General features: G+C 43.3%; 19 non-coding genes across 19 annotated transcripts; 5 read left to right on the top strand and 14 right to left on the bottom strand.

Moving 5' to 3' along the window:
* Positions 1-130: 130 nt before the first annotated feature.
* LOC143730247 (U5 spliceosomal RNA) lies at positions 131-245 on the bottom strand. Its single transcript, XR_013200462.1, has one exon. It is a non-coding gene; the product is annotated as a U5 spliceosomal RNA (small nuclear RNA).
* A 408-nt stretch (positions 246-653) lies between these two features.
* Positions 654-768, bottom strand: LOC143730105 (U5 spliceosomal RNA). The gene has a single exon (XR_013200333.1). It is a non-coding gene; the product is annotated as a U5 spliceosomal RNA (small nuclear RNA).
* Positions 769-1,817: 1,049 nt separating this feature from the next.
* LOC143730339 (U5 spliceosomal RNA) lies at positions 1,818-1,932 on the bottom strand. Its single transcript, XR_013200545.1, has one exon. It is a non-coding gene; the product is annotated as a U5 spliceosomal RNA (small nuclear RNA).
* Positions 1,933-2,405: 473 nt separating this feature from the next.
* Positions 2,406-2,477, top strand: trnad-guc (transfer RNA aspartic acid (anticodon GUC)). Its single transcript has one exon. It is a non-coding gene; the product is annotated as a tRNA-Asp (tRNA).
* A 452-nt stretch (positions 2,478-2,929) lies between these two features.
* On the bottom strand, positions 2,930-3,044 carry LOC143730104 (U5 spliceosomal RNA). The gene has a single exon (XR_013200332.1). It is a non-coding gene; the product is annotated as a U5 spliceosomal RNA (small nuclear RNA).
* Positions 3,045-4,032: 988 nt separating this feature from the next.
* Positions 4,033-4,147, bottom strand: LOC143730103 (U5 spliceosomal RNA). The gene has a single exon (XR_013200331.1). It is a non-coding gene; the product is annotated as a U5 spliceosomal RNA (small nuclear RNA).
* Positions 4,148-4,556: 409 nt separating this feature from the next.
* Positions 4,557-4,671, bottom strand: LOC143730102 (U5 spliceosomal RNA). The gene has a single exon (XR_013200330.1). It is a non-coding gene; the product is annotated as a U5 spliceosomal RNA (small nuclear RNA).
* Positions 4,672-5,076: 405 nt separating this feature from the next.
* On the bottom strand, positions 5,077-5,192 carry LOC143730090 (U5 spliceosomal RNA). The gene has a single exon (XR_013200319.1). It is a non-coding gene; the product is annotated as a U5 spliceosomal RNA (small nuclear RNA).
* A 408-nt stretch (positions 5,193-5,600) lies between these two features.
* LOC143730101 (U5 spliceosomal RNA) lies at positions 5,601-5,715 on the bottom strand. Its single transcript, XR_013200329.1, has one exon. It is a non-coding gene; the product is annotated as a U5 spliceosomal RNA (small nuclear RNA).
* Positions 5,716-6,764: 1,049 nt separating this feature from the next.
* Positions 6,765-6,879, bottom strand: LOC143730371 (U5 spliceosomal RNA). Its single transcript, XR_013200574.1, has one exon. It is a non-coding gene; the product is annotated as a U5 spliceosomal RNA (small nuclear RNA).
* A 1,237-nt stretch (positions 6,880-8,116) lies between these two features.
* Positions 8,117-8,188, top strand: trnad-guc (transfer RNA aspartic acid (anticodon GUC)). Its single transcript has one exon. It is a non-coding gene; the product is annotated as a tRNA-Asp (tRNA).
* A 454-nt stretch (positions 8,189-8,642) lies between these two features.
* Positions 8,643-8,757, bottom strand: LOC143730100 (U5 spliceosomal RNA). The gene has a single exon (XR_013200328.1). It is a non-coding gene; the product is annotated as a U5 spliceosomal RNA (small nuclear RNA).
* Positions 8,758-9,992: 1,235 nt separating this feature from the next.
* trnad-guc (transfer RNA aspartic acid (anticodon GUC)) lies at positions 9,993-10,064 on the top strand. Its single transcript has one exon. It is a non-coding gene; the product is annotated as a tRNA-Asp (tRNA).
* A 453-nt stretch (positions 10,065-10,517) lies between these two features.
* On the bottom strand, positions 10,518-10,632 carry LOC143730098 (U5 spliceosomal RNA). The gene has a single exon (XR_013200327.1). It is a non-coding gene; the product is annotated as a U5 spliceosomal RNA (small nuclear RNA).
* A 403-nt stretch (positions 10,633-11,035) lies between these two features.
* On the bottom strand, positions 11,036-11,150 carry LOC143730097 (U5 spliceosomal RNA). The gene has a single exon (XR_013200326.1). It is a non-coding gene; the product is annotated as a U5 spliceosomal RNA (small nuclear RNA).
* Positions 11,151-11,553: 403 nt separating this feature from the next.
* Positions 11,554-11,668, bottom strand: LOC143730317 (U5 spliceosomal RNA). The gene has a single exon (XR_013200525.1). It is a non-coding gene; the product is annotated as a U5 spliceosomal RNA (small nuclear RNA).
* Positions 11,669-12,142: 474 nt separating this feature from the next.
* Positions 12,143-12,214, top strand: trnad-guc (transfer RNA aspartic acid (anticodon GUC)). Its single transcript has one exon. It is a non-coding gene; the product is annotated as a tRNA-Asp (tRNA).
* A 494-nt stretch (positions 12,215-12,708) lies between these two features.
* On the top strand, positions 12,709-12,780 carry trnad-guc (transfer RNA aspartic acid (anticodon GUC)). Its single transcript has one exon. It is a non-coding gene; the product is annotated as a tRNA-Asp (tRNA).
* A 1,227-nt stretch (positions 12,781-14,007) lies between these two features.
* LOC143730257 (U5 spliceosomal RNA) lies at positions 14,008-14,123 on the bottom strand. Its single transcript, XR_013200471.1, has one exon. It is a non-coding gene; the product is annotated as a U5 spliceosomal RNA (small nuclear RNA).
* Between the last annotated feature and the right edge of the window lie 603 nt (positions 14,124-14,726).

Below are 14,726 nucleotides of genomic sequence, written 5' to 3'. Positions count from 1 at the left end.
AACTTACATTCACACCGCTGTCTTGGACAAAACAGCCAGTTCTTTTAGCCACGCTCGATCTTTGGCCCAGCCTATTGTGGTACTTTGTTACAAGCTGCCAAACGTCCTCTGTTCTTGAACAAACACATGTAGCTCTGCTGCGAGCAGAGCATCCAAAAATATAAGAAACTCGCAAATGTTCCCCTCCACGGAAATCTTTAGTAAAAGGCGAAAGATTTATGCGTGAATGAAGAGAAACTCGAGCTGTACCCATGAGACGTTGGGACAATGTGGTTCCAAGCACATGCAACCATGCTCAGCAAGGGTAATGTCTGGTGCAGGCTCCTCCCATCCAGCTTATTTTCTATAAAAAAAAAAACAATAATACAGCCATATCCATTAGAGGAAGGAGCAAATGTAAAAAGAATCTGCCCCATCACCAAATGTCCGCAAACCCTGTCCAAGAGGATGTCACTGAATCCGATAGTATGTCGAAGACCAGTGGTAGTATTCGCATGAGATTTTTATGAACTTCCTGGATGCTAAATGAACAAACCCTTCTTCTCCTTGGATTGCGGGTGGATACTTTTAGCCACGCACGATCTGTGGCCCAGCCTATTGTGGTACTTTGTTACAAGCTGCCAAACGTCCTCTGTTCTTGAACAAACACATGTAGCTCTGCTGTGAGCAGAGCATCCAAAAATATCAGAAACTCGCAAATGTTCCCCTCCACGGAAATCTTTAGTAAAAGGCGAAAGATTTATGCGTGAATGAAGAGAAACTCGAGCTGTACCCATGAGACGTTGGGACAATGTGGTCCCAAGCACATGCAACCATGCTCAGCAAGGGTAATGTCTGGTGCAGGCTCCTCCCATCCAGCTTATTTTCTTTAAAAAAAAAACAATAATACAGCCATATCCATTAGAGGAAGGAGCAAATGTAAAAAGAATCTGCCCCATCACCAAATGTCCGCAAACCCTGTCCAAGAGGATGTCACTGAATCCGATAGTATGTCGAAGACCAGTGGTAGTATTCGCATGAGATTTTTATGAACATCCTGGATGCTAAATGAACAAACCCTTCATCTCCTTGGATTGCGGGTGGATACCTCCATAGGACAGGGTGAGCTCCTTGGCCAAAATAAAAGGCTTAAATAATAATAACTCCATTAATGGAAAGTATATCCAGTATTAAGTGACGTCTCAACGGTTGAGCATAGACAACAGTACCGTACCGCCCAGAGAAGCAATTGGGATGACCAGTCCTCGTTAGTATAATGGACAGTATCTCCGCCTGTCACGCGTAAGACCGGGGTTCGATTAGTCTTCTTCTTTATCACGACCAAACACCTTGCATAAGCTCAGGCTTTACCGTGGAAGGCGCTGTTAAAGTCAACCTGCCGTTCAAGACTCACTTGATTATGTTTAGCTAATTGCATTTGAAAGATTTTACTTTCAAGAAAGCGTTTGCAATAGGTTTGTAAAAGGTGTTTTTTGAATGTTTGGCCTGAGTCTTTTTTTTTTGTTGCATTTTCACTGTTCTGACCAGTGTGTTGCGTTCCGAACGCTTGGAAACAGTGAATAATTTTGCGAAACAATCGGTTCAAAGCTTTGTTTCTCCCATCACTACCCTTTTGTGCTTGGTAAAACTTACATTCACACTGCTGACACAAGACTCGAAGTTATGAACTGGGAAAGTGTGGATGGTTTGACGACTACCCAGTTCCAGTCTTGGACAAAACAGCCAATTCTTTTAGCCACGCTCGATCTGTGGCCCAGCCTATTGTGGTACTTTGTTACAAGCTGCCAAACGTCCTCTGTTCTTGAACAAACACATGTAGCTCTGCTGTGAGCAGAGCATCCAAAAATATAAGAAACTCGCAAATGTTCCCCTCCACGGAAATCTTTAGTAAAAGGCGAAAGATTTATGCGTGAATGAAGAGAAACTCTAGCTGTACCCATGAGACGTTGGGACAATGTGCTCCCAAGCACATGCAACCATGCTCAGCAAGGGTAATGTCTGGTGCAGGCTCCTCCCATCCAGCTTATTTTCTTTAAAAAAAAAACAATAATACAGCCATATCCATTAGAGGAAGGAGCAAATGTAAAAAGAATCTGCCCCATCACCAAATGTCCGCAAACCCTGTCCAAGAGGATGTCACTGAATCCGATAGTATGTCGAAGACCAGTGGTAGTATTCGCATGAGATTTTTATGAACTTCCTGGATGCTAAATGAACAAACCCTTCATCTCCTTGGATTGCGGGTGGATACCTCCATAGGACAGGGTGAGCTCCTTGGCCAAAATAAAAGGCTTAAATAATAATAACTCCATTAATGGAAAGCATATCCAGTATTAAGTGACGTCTCAACGGTTGAGCATAGACAACAGTACCGTACCGCCCAGAGAAGCAATTGGGATGACCAGTCCTCGTTAGTATAGTGGACTGTATGTCCGCCTGTCACGCGGAAGACCGGGGTTCGATTCCCCGACGGGGGGTCTTCTTCTTTATCACGACCAAACACCTTGCATAAGCTCGGGCTTTACCGTGGAAGGTGCTGTTAAAGTCAACCTGCCATTCAAGACTCGCTTGATTATTTTTAGCTAATTGCATTTGAAAGATTTTACTTTCAAGAAAGCGTTTGCAATAGGTTTGTAAAAGGTGTTTTTTGAATGTTTGGCCTGAGTCTTTTTTTTTGTGGGATTTTCACTGTTCTGACCAGCGTGTTCCGTTCCGAACGCTTGGAAACAGTGAACAATTTTGCGAAGCAATCAGTTCAAAGCTTTGTTTCTCCCATCACAACCCTTTTGTGCTTGGTAAAACTTACATTCACACCGCTGTCTTGGACAAAACAGCCAATTCTTTTAGCCACGCTCGATCTGTGGCCCAGCCTATTGTGGTACTTTGTTACAAGCTGCCAAACGTCCTCTGTTCTTGAACAAACACATGTAGCTCTGCTGTGAGCAGAGCATCCAAAAATATCAGAAACTCGCAAATGTTCCCCTCCACGGAAATCTTTAGTAAAAGGCGAAAGATTTATGCGTGAATGAAGAGAAACTCGAGCTGTACCCATGAGACGTTGGGACAATGTGGTCCCAAGCACATGCAACCATGCTCAGCAAGGGTAATGTCTGGTGCAGGCTCCTCCCATCCAGCTTATTTTCTTTTTTTTAAAAAACAATAATACAGCCATATCCATTAGAGGAAGGAGCAAATGTAAAAAGAATCTGCCCCATCACCAAATGTCCGCAAACCCTGTCCAAGAGGATGTCACTGAATCCGATAGTATGTCGAAGACCAGTGGTAGTATTCGCATGAGATATTTATGAACTTCCTGGATGCTAAATGAACAAACCCTTCATCTCCTTAGATTACGGATGGATACCTCCATAGGACAGGGTGAGCTCCTTGGCCAAAATAAAAGGCTTAAATAATAATAACTCCATTAATGGAAAGCATATCCAGTATTAAGTGACGTCTCAACGGTTGAGCATAGACAACAGTACCGTACCGCCCAGAGAAGCAATTGGGATGACCAGTCCTCGTTAGTATAGTGGACAGTATCTCCGCCTGTCACGCGGAAGACCGGGGTTCGATTAGTCTTCTTCTTTATCACGACCAAACACCTTGCATAAGCTCAGGCTTTACAGTGGAAGGCGCTGTTAAAGTCAACCTGCCGTTCAAGACTCACTTGATTATGTTTAGCTAATTGCATTTGAAAGATTTTACTTTCAAGAAAGCGTTTGCAATAGGTTTGTAAAAGGTGTTTTTTGAATGTTTGGCCTGAGTCTTTTTTTTGTGTGGGATTTTCACTGTTCTGACCAGCGTGTTCCGTTCCGAACGCTTGGAAACAGTGAATAATTTTGCGAAGCAATCAGTTCAAAGCTTTGTTTCTCCCATCACTACCCTTTTGTGCTTGGTAAAACTTACATTCACACCGCTTGCTTGGACAAAACAGCCAATTCTTTTAGCCACGCTCGATCTGTGACCCAGCCTATTGTGGTACTTTGTTACAAGCTGCCAAACGTCCTCTGTTCTTGAACAAACACATGTAGCTCTGCTGTGAGCAGAGCATCCAAAAATATCAGAAACTCGCAAATGTTCCCCTCCACGGAAATCTTTAGTAAAAGGCGAAAGATTTATGCGTGAATGAAGAGAAACTCGAGCTGTACCCATGAGACGTTGGGACAATGTGGTCCCAAGCACATGCAACCATGCTCAGCAAGGGTAATGTCTGGTGCAGGCTCCTCCCATCCAGCTTATTTTCTTTAAAAAAAAAAAACAATAATGCAGCCATATCCATTAGAGGAAGGAGCAAATGTAAAAAGAATCTGCCCCATCACCAAATGTCCGCAAACCCTGTCCAAGAGGATGTCACTGAATCCGATAGTATGTCGAAGACCAGTGGTAGTATTCGCATGAGATTTTTATGAACTTCCTGGATGCTAAATGAACAAACCCTTCATCTCCTTGGATTGCGGGTGGATACTTTTAGCCACGCACGATCTGTGGCCCAGCCTATTGTGGTACTTTGTTACAAGCTGCCAAACGTCCTCTGTTCTTGAACAAACACATGTAGCTCTGCTGTGAGCAGAGCATCCAAAAATATCAGAAACTCGCAAATGTTCCCCTCCACGGAAATCTTTAGTAAAAGGCGAAAGATTTATGCGTGAATGAAGAGAAACTCGAGCTGTACCCATGAGACGTTGGGACAATGTGGTCCCAAGCACATGCAACAATGCAAGGGTAATGTCTGGTGCAGGCTCCTCCCATCCAGCTTATTTTCTTTTTTAAAAAAAAAACAATAATACAGCCATATCCATTAGAGGAAGGAGCAAATGTAAAAAGAATCTGCCCCATCACCAAATGTCCGCAAACCCTGTCTAAGAGGATGTCACTGAATCCGATAGTATGTCGAAGACCAGTGGTAGTATTCGCATGAGATTTTTATGAACTTCCTGGATGCTAAATGAACAAACCCTTCATCTGCTTGGATTGCGGGTGGATACTTTTAGCCACGCACAATCTGTGGCCCAGCCTATTGTGGTACTTTGTTACAAGCTGCCAAACGTCCTCTGTTCTTGAACAAACACATGTAGCTCTGCTGTGAGCAGAGCATCCAAAAATATCAGAAACTCGCAAATGTTCCCCTCCACGGAAATCTTTAGTAAAAGGCGAAAGATTTATGCGTGAATGAAGAGAAACTCGAGCTATACCCATGAGACGTTGGGACAATGTGGTCCCAAGCACATGCAACCATGCTCAGCAAGGGTAATGTCTGGTGCAGGCTCCTCCCATCCAGCTTATTTTCTTTAAAAAAAAAAAACAATAATACAGCCATATCCATTAGAGGAAGGAGCAAATGTAAAAAGAATCTGCCCCATCACCAAATGTCCGCAAACCCTGTCCAAGAGGATGTCACTGAATCCGATAGTATGTCGAAGACCAGTGGTAGTATTCGCATGAGATTTTTATGAACTTCCTGGATGCTAAATGAACAAACCCTTCATCTCCTTGGATTGCGGGTGGATACTTTTAGCCACGCACGATCTGTGGCCCAGCCTATTGTGGTACTTTGTTACAAGCTGCCAAACGTCCTCTGTTCTTGAACAAACACATGTAGCTCTGCTGTGAGCAGAGCATCCAAAAATATCAGAAACTCGCAAATGTTCCCCTCCACGGAAATCTTTAGTAAAAGGCGAAAGATTTATGCGTGAATGAAGAGAAACTCGAGCTGTACCCATGAGACGTTGGGACAATGTGGTCCCAAGCACATGCAACCATGCTCAGCAAGGGTAATGTCTGGTGCAGGCTCCTCCCATCCAGCTTATTTTCTTTAAAAAAAAAACAATAATACAGCCATATCCATTAGAGGAAGGAGCAAATGTAAAAAGAATCTGCCCCATCACCAAATGTCCGCAAACCCTGTCCAAGAGGATGTCACTGAATCCGATAGTATGTCGAAGACCAGTGGTAGTATTCGCATGAGATTTTTATGAACTTCCTGGATGCTAAATGAACAAACCCTTCATCTCCTTGGATTGCGGGTGGATACCTCCATAGGACAGGGTGAGCTCCTTGGCCAAAATAAAAGGCTTAAATAATAATAACTCCATTAATGGAAAGCATATCCAGTATTAAGTGACGTCTCAACGGTTGAGCATAGACAACAGTACCGTACCGCCCAGAGAAGCAATTGGGATGACCAGTCCTCGTTAGTATAATGGACAGTATCTCCGCCTGTCACGCGGAAGACCGGGGTTCGATTAGTCTTCTTCTTTATCACGACCAAACACCTTGCATAAGCTCAGGCTTTACCGTGGAAGGCAGTGTTAAAGTCAACCTGCCGTTCAAGACTCACTTGATTATGTTTAGCTAATTGCATTTGAAAGATTTTACTTTCAAGAAAGCGTTTGCAATAGGTTTGTAAAAGGTGTTTTTTGAATGTTTGGCCTGAGTCTTTTTTTTTTGTTGCATTTTCACTGTTCTGACCAGTGTGTTGCGTTCCGAACGCTTGGAAACAGTGAATAATGTTGCGAAACAATCGGTTCAAAGCTTTGTTTCTCCCATCACTACCCTTTTGTGCTTGGTAAAACTTACATTCACACTGCTGACACAAGACTCGAAGTTGTGAACTGGGAAAGTGTGGATGGTTTGACGACTACCCAGTTCCAGTCTTGGACAAAACAGCCAATTCTTTTAGCCACGCTCGATCTGTGGCCCAGCCTATTGTGGTACTTTGTTACAAGCTGCCAAACGTCCTCTGTTCTTGAACAAACACATGTAGCTCTGCTGTGAGCAGAGCATCCAAAAATATCAGAACCTTGCAAATGTTCCCCTCCACGGAAATCTTTAGTAAAAGGCGAAAGATTTATGCGTGAATGAAGAGAAACTCGAGCTGTACCCACGAGACATTGGGACAATGTGGTTCCAAGCACATGCAACCATGCTCAGCAAGGGTAATGTCTGGTGCAGGCTCCTCCCATCCAGCTTATTTTCTTTTAAAAAAAAAACAATAATACAGCCATATCCATTAGAGGAAGGAGCAAATGTAAAAAGAATCTGCCCCATCACCAAATGTCCGCAAACCCTGTCCAAGAGGATGTCACTGAATCCGATAGTATGTCGAAGACCAGTGGTAGTATTCCCATGAGATTTTTATGAACTTCCTGGATGCTAAATGAACAAACCCTTCATCTCCTTAGATTGCGGATGGATACCTCCATAGGACAGGGTGAGCTCCTTGGCCAAAATAAAAGGCTTAAATAATAATAACTCCATTAATGGAAAGCATATCCAGTATTAAGTGACGTCTCAACGGTTGAGCATAGACAACAGTACCGTACCGCCCAGAGAAGCAATTGGGATGACCAGTCCTCGTTAGTATAGTGGACAGTATCTCCGCCTGTCACGCGGAAGACCGGGGTTCGATTAGTCTTCTTCTTTATCACGACCAAACACCTTGCATAAGCTCAGGCTTTACCGTGGAAGGCGCTGTTAAAGTCAACCTGCCGTTCAAGACTCACTTGATTATGTTTAGCTAATTGCATTTGAAAGATTTTACTTTCAAGAAAGCGTTTGCAATAGGTTTGTAAAAGTGTTTTTTGAATGTTTGGCCTGAGTCTTTTTTTTGTTGTTGCATTTTCACTGTTCTGACCAGTGTGTTGCGTTCTGAACGCTTGGAAACAGTGAATAATGTTGCGAAACAATCAGTTCAAAGCTTTGTTTCTCCCATCACTACCCTTTTGTGCTTGGTAAAACTTACATTCACACTGCTGACACAAGACTCGAAGTTGTGAACTGGGAAAGTGTGGATGGTTTGACGACTACCCAGTTCCAGTCTTGGACAAAACAGCCAATTCTTTTAGCCACGCTCAATCTCTGGCCCAACCTATTGTGGTACTTTGTTACAAGCTGCCAAACGTCCTCTGTTCTTGAACAAACACATGTAGCTCTGCTGTGAGCAAGACAATTCTTGGATACCTCCATAGGACAGGGTGAGCTCTTTGGCCAAAATAAAAGGTTTAAATAATAATAACTCCATTAATGGAAAGCATATCCAGTATTAAGTGACGTCTCAATGGTTGAGCATAGACAACAGTAAAACGCCGCCCAGAGAAGCAACTGTGATGACCAGTCCTCGTTAGTATAGTGGACAGTATCTCCGCCTGTCACGCGGAAGACCGGGGTTCGATTCCCCGACGGGGAGTCTTCTTCTTTATCACGACCAAACACCTTGCATAAGCTCGGGCTTTACCGTGGAAGGTGCTGTTAAAGTCAACCTGCCATTCAAGACTCGCTTGATTATTTTTAGCTAATTGCATTTGAAAGATTTTACTTTCAAGAAAGCGTTTGCAATAGGTTTGTAAAAGGTGTTTTTTGAATGTTTGGCCTGAGTCTTTTTTTTTTTGTGGGATTTTCACTGTTCTGACCAGCGTTTTCCGTTCCGAACGCTTGGAAACAGTGAACAATTTTGCGAAGCAATCAGTTCAAAGCTTTGTTTTTCCCATCACTACCCTTTTGTGCTTGGTAAAACTTACATTCACACCGCTGTCTTGGACAAAACAGCCAATTCTTTTAGCCACGCTCGATCTGTGGCCCAGCCTATTGTGGTACTTTGTTACAAGCTGCCAAACGTCCTCTGTTCTTGAACAAACACATGTAGCTCTGCTGTGAGCAGAGCATCCAAAAATATCAGAAACTCGCAAATGTTCCCCTCCACGGAAATCTTTAGTAAAAGGCGAAAGATTTATGCGTGAATGAAGAGAAACTCGAGCTGTACCCATGAGACGTTGGGACAATGTGGTCCCAAGCACATGCAACCATGCTCAGCAAGGGTAATGTCTGGTGCAGGCTCCTCCCATCCAGCTTATTTTCTTTAAAAAAAAAACAATAATACAGCCATATCCATTAGAGGAAGGAGCAAATGTAAAAAGAATCTGCCCCATCACCAAATGTCCGCAAACCCTGTCCAAGAGGATGTCACTGAATCCGATAGTATGTCGAAGACCAGTGGTAGTATTCGCATGAGATTTTTATGAACTTCCTGCATGCTAAATGAACAAACCCTTCATCTCCTTGGATTGCGGGTGGATACCTCCATAGGACAGGGTGAGCTCCTTGGCCAAAATAAAAGGCTTAAATAATAATAACTCCATTAATGGAAAGCATATCCAGTATTAAATGACGTCTTAACGGTTGAGCATAGACAACAGTACCGTACCGCCCAGAGAAGCAATTGGGATGACCAGTCCTCGTTAGTATAGTGGACAGTATCTCCGCCTGTCACGCGGAAGACCGGGGTTCCATTAGTCTTCTTCTTTATCACGACCAAACACCTTGCATAAGCTCAGGCTTTACCGTGGAAGGCGCTGTTAAAGTCAACCTGCCGTTCAAGACTCACTTGATTATGTTTAGCTAATTGCATTTGAAAGATTTTACTTTCAAGAAAGCGTTTGCAATAGGTTTGTAAAAGGTGTTTTTTGAATGTTTGGCCTGAGTCTTTTTTTTTGTTGCATTTTCACTGTTCTGACCAGTGTGTTGCGTTCCGAACGCTTGGAAACAGTGAATAATGTTGCGAAACAATCGGTTCAAAGCTTTGTTTCTCCCATCACTACCCTTTTGTGCTTGGTAAAACTTACATTCACACTGCTGACACAAGACTCGAAGTTGTGAACTGGGAAAGTGTGGATGGTTTGACGACTACCCAGTTCCAGTCTTGGACAAAACAGCCAATTCTTTTAGCCACTCTCAATCTCTGGCCCAACCTATTGTGGTACTTTGTTACAAGCTGCCAAACGTCCTCTGTTCTTGAACAAACACATGTAGCTCTGCTGTGAGCAAGACAATTCTTGGATACCTCCATAGGACAGGGTGAGCTCTTTGGCCAAAATAAAATGTTTAAATAATAATAACTCCATTAATGGAAAGCATATCCAGTATTAAGTGACGTCTCAACGGTTGAGCATAGACAACAGTAACACACCGCCCAGAGAAGCTACTGTGATGACCAGTCCTCGTTAGTATAGTGGACAGTATCTCCGCCTGTCATGCGGAAGACCGGGGTTCGATTCCCCGACGGGGAGTCTTCTTCTTTATCACGACCAAACACCTTGCATAAGCTCGGGCTTTACCGTGGAAGGTGCTGTTAAAGTCAACCTGCCGTTCAAGACTCGCTTGATTATTTTTAGCTAATTGCATTTGAAAGATTTTACTTTCAAGAAAGCGTTTGCAATAGGTTTGTAAAAGGTGTTTTTTGAATGTTTGGCCTGAGTCTTTTTTTTTTTGTGGGATTTTCACTGTTCTGACCAGCGTGTTCCGTTCCTAACGCTTGGAAACAGTGAATAATTTTGCGAAGCAATCAGTTCAAAGCTTTGTTTCTCCCATCACTACCCTTTTGTGCTTGGTAAAACTTACATTCACACCGTTGCTTGGACAAAACAGCCAATTCTTTTAGCCACGCTCGATCTGTGACCCAGCCTATTGTGGTACTTTGTTACAAGCTGCCAAACGTCCTCTGTTCTTGAACAAACACATGTAGCTCTGCTGTGAGCAGAGCATCCAAAAATATCAGAAACTCGCAAATGTTCCCCTCCACGGAAATCTTTAGTAAAAGGCGAAAGATTTATGCGTGAATGAAGAGAAACTCGAGCTGTACCCATGAGACGTTGGGACAATGTGGTCCCAAGCACATGCAACAATGCAAGGGTAATGTCTGGTGCAGGCTCCTCCCATCCAGCTTATTTTCTTTTTTAAAAAAAACAATAATACAGCCATATCCATTAGAGGAAGGAGCAAATGTAAAAAGAATCTGCCCCATCACCAAATGTCCGCAAACCCTGTCCAAGAGGATGTCACTGAATCCGATAGTATGTCGAAGACCAGTGGTAGTATTCGCATGAGATTTTTATGAACTTCCTGGATGCTAAATGAACAAACCCTTCATCTCCTTGGATTGCGGGTGGATACTTTTAGCCACGCATGATCTGTGGCCCAGCCTATTGTGGTACTTTGTTACAAGCTGCCAAACGTCCTCTGTTCTTGAACAAACACATGTAGCTCTGCTGTGAGCAGAGCATCCAAAAATATCAGAAACTCGCAAATGTTCCCCTCCACGGAAATCTTTAGTAAAAGGCGAAAGATTTATGCGTGAATGAAGAGAAACTCGAGCTGTACCCATGAGACGTTGGGACAATGTGGTCCCAAGCACATGCAACCATGCAAGGGTAATGTCTGGTGCAGGCTCCTCCCATCCAGCTTATTTTCTTTTTTTTTAAAAACAATAATACAGCCATATCCATTAGAGGAAGGAGCAAATGTAAAAAGAATCTGCCCCATCACCAAATGTCCGCAAACCCTGTCCAAGAGGATGTCACTGAATCCGATAGTATGTCGAAGACCAGTGGTAGTATTCGCATGAGATTTTTATGAACTTCCTGGATGCTAAATGAACAAACCCTTCATCTCCTTGGATTGCGGGTGGATACTTTTAGCCACGCACGATCTGTGGCCCAGCCTATTGTGGTACTTTGTTACAAGCTGCCAAACGTCCTCTGTTCTTGAACAAACACATGTAGCTCTGCTGTGAGCAGAGCATCCAAAAATATCAGAAACTCGCAAATGTTCCCCTCCACGGAAATCTTTAGTAAAAGGCGAAAGATTTATGCGTGAATTAAGAGAAACTCGAGCTGTACCCATGAGACGTTGGGACAATGTGGTCCCAAGCACATGCAACCATGCTCAGCAAGGGTAATGTCTGGTGCAGGCTCCTCCCATCCAGCTTATTTTCTTTAAAAAAAAAAACAATAATACAGCCATATCCATTAGAGGAAGGAGCAAATGTAAAAAGAATCTGCCCCATCACCAAATGTCCGCAAACCCTGTCCAAGAGGATGTCACTGAATCCGATAGTATGTCGAAGACCAGTGGTAGTATTCGCATGAGATTTTTATGAACTTCCTGGATGCTAAATGAACAAACCCTTCATCTCCTTGGATTGCGGGTGGATACCTCCATAGGACAGGGTGAGCTCCTTGGCCAAAATAAAAGGCTTAAATAATAATAACTCCATTAATGGAAAGCATATCCAGTATTAAGTGACGTCTCAACGGTTGAGCATGGACAACAGTACCGTACCGCCCAGAGAAGCAGTTGGGATGACCAGTCCTCGTTAGTATAGTGGACAGTATCTCCGCCTGTCACGCGGAAGACCGGGGTTCGATTCCCCGACGGGGAGTCTTCTTCTTTATCACAACCAAACACCTTGCATAAGCTCGGGTTTTACCGTGGAAGGTGCTGTTAAAGTCAACCTGCCGTTCAAGACTCGCTTGATTATTTTTAGCTAATTGCATTTGAAAGATTTTACTTTCAAGAAAGCGTTTGCAATAGGTTTGTAAAAGGTGTTTTTTGAATGTTTGGCCTTAGTCTTTTTTTTTTTGTGGGATTTTCACTGTTCTGACCAGCATGTTCCGTTCCGAACGCTTGGAAACAGTGAATAATTTTGCGAAGCAATCAGTTCAAAGCTTTGTTTCTCCCATCACTACCCTTTTGTGCTTGGTAAAACTTACATTCACACCGCTGTCTTGGACAAAACAGCCAATTCTATAATATATATATAATAAATAATAATAACTCCATTAATGGAAAGCATATCCAGTATTAAGTGACGTCTCAACGGTTGAGCATAGACAACAGTAACACACCGCCCAGAGAAGCAACAGTGATGACCAGTCCTCGTTAGTATAGTGGACAGTATCTCCGCCTGTCATGCGGAAGACCGGGGTTCGATTCCCCGACGGGGAGTATTCTTCTTTATCACGACCAAACACCTTGCATAAGCTCAGGCTTTACCGTGGAAGGCGCTGTTAAAGTCAACCTGCCAATTCAAGACTCACTTGATTATGTTTAGCTAATTGCATTTGAAAGATTTTACTTTCAAGAAAGCGTTTGCAATAGGTTTGTAAAAGGTGTTTTTTGAATGTTTGGCCTGAGTCATTTTTTTTGTTGCATTTTCACTGTTCTGACCAGTGTGTTGCGTTCCGAACGCTTGGAAACAGTGAATAATGTTGCGAAACAATCGGTTCAAAGCTTTTTTTCTCCCATCACTACCCTTTTGTGCTTGGTAAAACTTACATTCACACTGCTGACACAAGACTCGAAGTTGTGAACTGGGAAAGTGTGGATGGTTTGACGACTACCCAGTTCCAGTCTTGGACAAAACAGCCAATTCTTTTAGCCACGCTCAATCTCTGGCCCAACCTATTGTGGTACTTTGTTACAAGCTGCCAAACGTCCTCTGTTCTTGAACAAACACATGTAGCTCTGCTGTGAGCAAGACAATTCTGGATACCTCCATAGGACAGGGTGAGCTCCTTGGCCAAAATAAAAGGTTTAAATAATAATAACTCCATTAATGGAAAGCATATCCAGTATTAAGTGACGTCTCAACGGTTGAGCATAGACAACAGTAAAAGACCGCCCAGAGAAGCAACTGTGATGACCAGTCCTCGTTAGTATAGTGGACAGGATCTCCGCCTGTCACACGGAAGACCGGGGTTCGATTCCCTGACGGGGAGTCTTCTTCTTTATCATGACCAAACACCTTGCATAAGCTCGGGCTTTACCGTGGAAGGTGCTGTTAAAGTCAACCTGCCGTTCAAGACTCGCGTGATTATGTTTAGCTAATTGCATTTGAAAGATTTTACTTTCAAGAAAGCGTTTGCAATAGGTTTGTAAAAGGTGTTTTTTGAATGTTTGGCCTGAGTCTTTTTTTTTTTGTGGCATTTTCACTGTTCTGACCAGCGTGTTCCGTTCCGAACGCTTGGAAACAGTGAATAATTTTGCGAAGCAATCAGTTCAAAGCTTTGTTTCTCCCATCACTACCCTTTTGTGCTTGGTAAAACTTACATTCAAGCCGCTGTCTTGGACAAAACAGCCAATTCTTTTAGCCACGCTCGATCTGTGGCCCAGCCTATTGTGGTACTTTGTTACAAGCTGCCAAACGTCCTGTGTTCTTGAACAAACACATGTAGCTCTCCTGTGAGAAGAGCATCCAAAAATATCAGAAACTCTCAAATGTTCCCCTCCACGGAAATCTTTAGTAAAAGGCGAAAGATTTATGCGTGAATGAAGAGAAACTCGAGCTGTACCCATGAGACGTTGGGACAATGTGGTCGCAAGCACATGCAACCATGCTCAGCAAGGGTAATGTCTGGTGCAGGCTCCTCCCATCCAGCTTATTTTCTTTAAAAAAACAAACAATAATACAGCCATATCCATTAGAGGAAGGAGCAAATGTAAAAAGAATCTGCCCCATCACCAAATGTCTGCAAACCCTGTCCAAGAGGATGTCACTGAATCCGATAGTATGTCGAAGACCAGTGGTAGTATTCGCATGAGATTTTTATGAACTTCCTGGATGCTAAATGAACAAACCCTTCATCTCCTTGGATTGCGGGTGGATACCTCCATAGGACAGGGTGAGCTCCTTGGCCAAAATAAAAGGCTTAAATAATTATAACTCCATTAATGGAAAGCATATCCAGTATTAAGTTACGTCTCAACGGTTGAGCATAGACAACAGTAACGTACCACCCAGAGAAGGCACTGTGATGATCATTCCTCGTTAGTATAGTGGACAGTATCTCCGCCTGTCACCCGGTAGAGCGGGGTTCAATTCCCCGACGGGGAGTCTTCTCCTTTATCATGACCAAACACCTTGCATAAGCTCAGGCTTTACCGTGGAAGGC

Source organism: Siphateles boraxobius, unplaced genomic scaffold (genome assembly GCF_051911475.1).
Source record: "Siphateles boraxobius isolate OS27281-9 unplaced genomic scaffold, OSU_SipBor_1 8, whole genome shotgun sequence".
Classification (NCBI taxonomy): Eukaryota; Metazoa; Chordata; class Actinopteri; order Cypriniformes; family Leuciscidae; genus Siphateles; species Siphateles boraxobius.
Note: the sequence above shows the minus strand (reverse complement) of the source record. Positions and strands in the feature narration are given on the sequence as shown.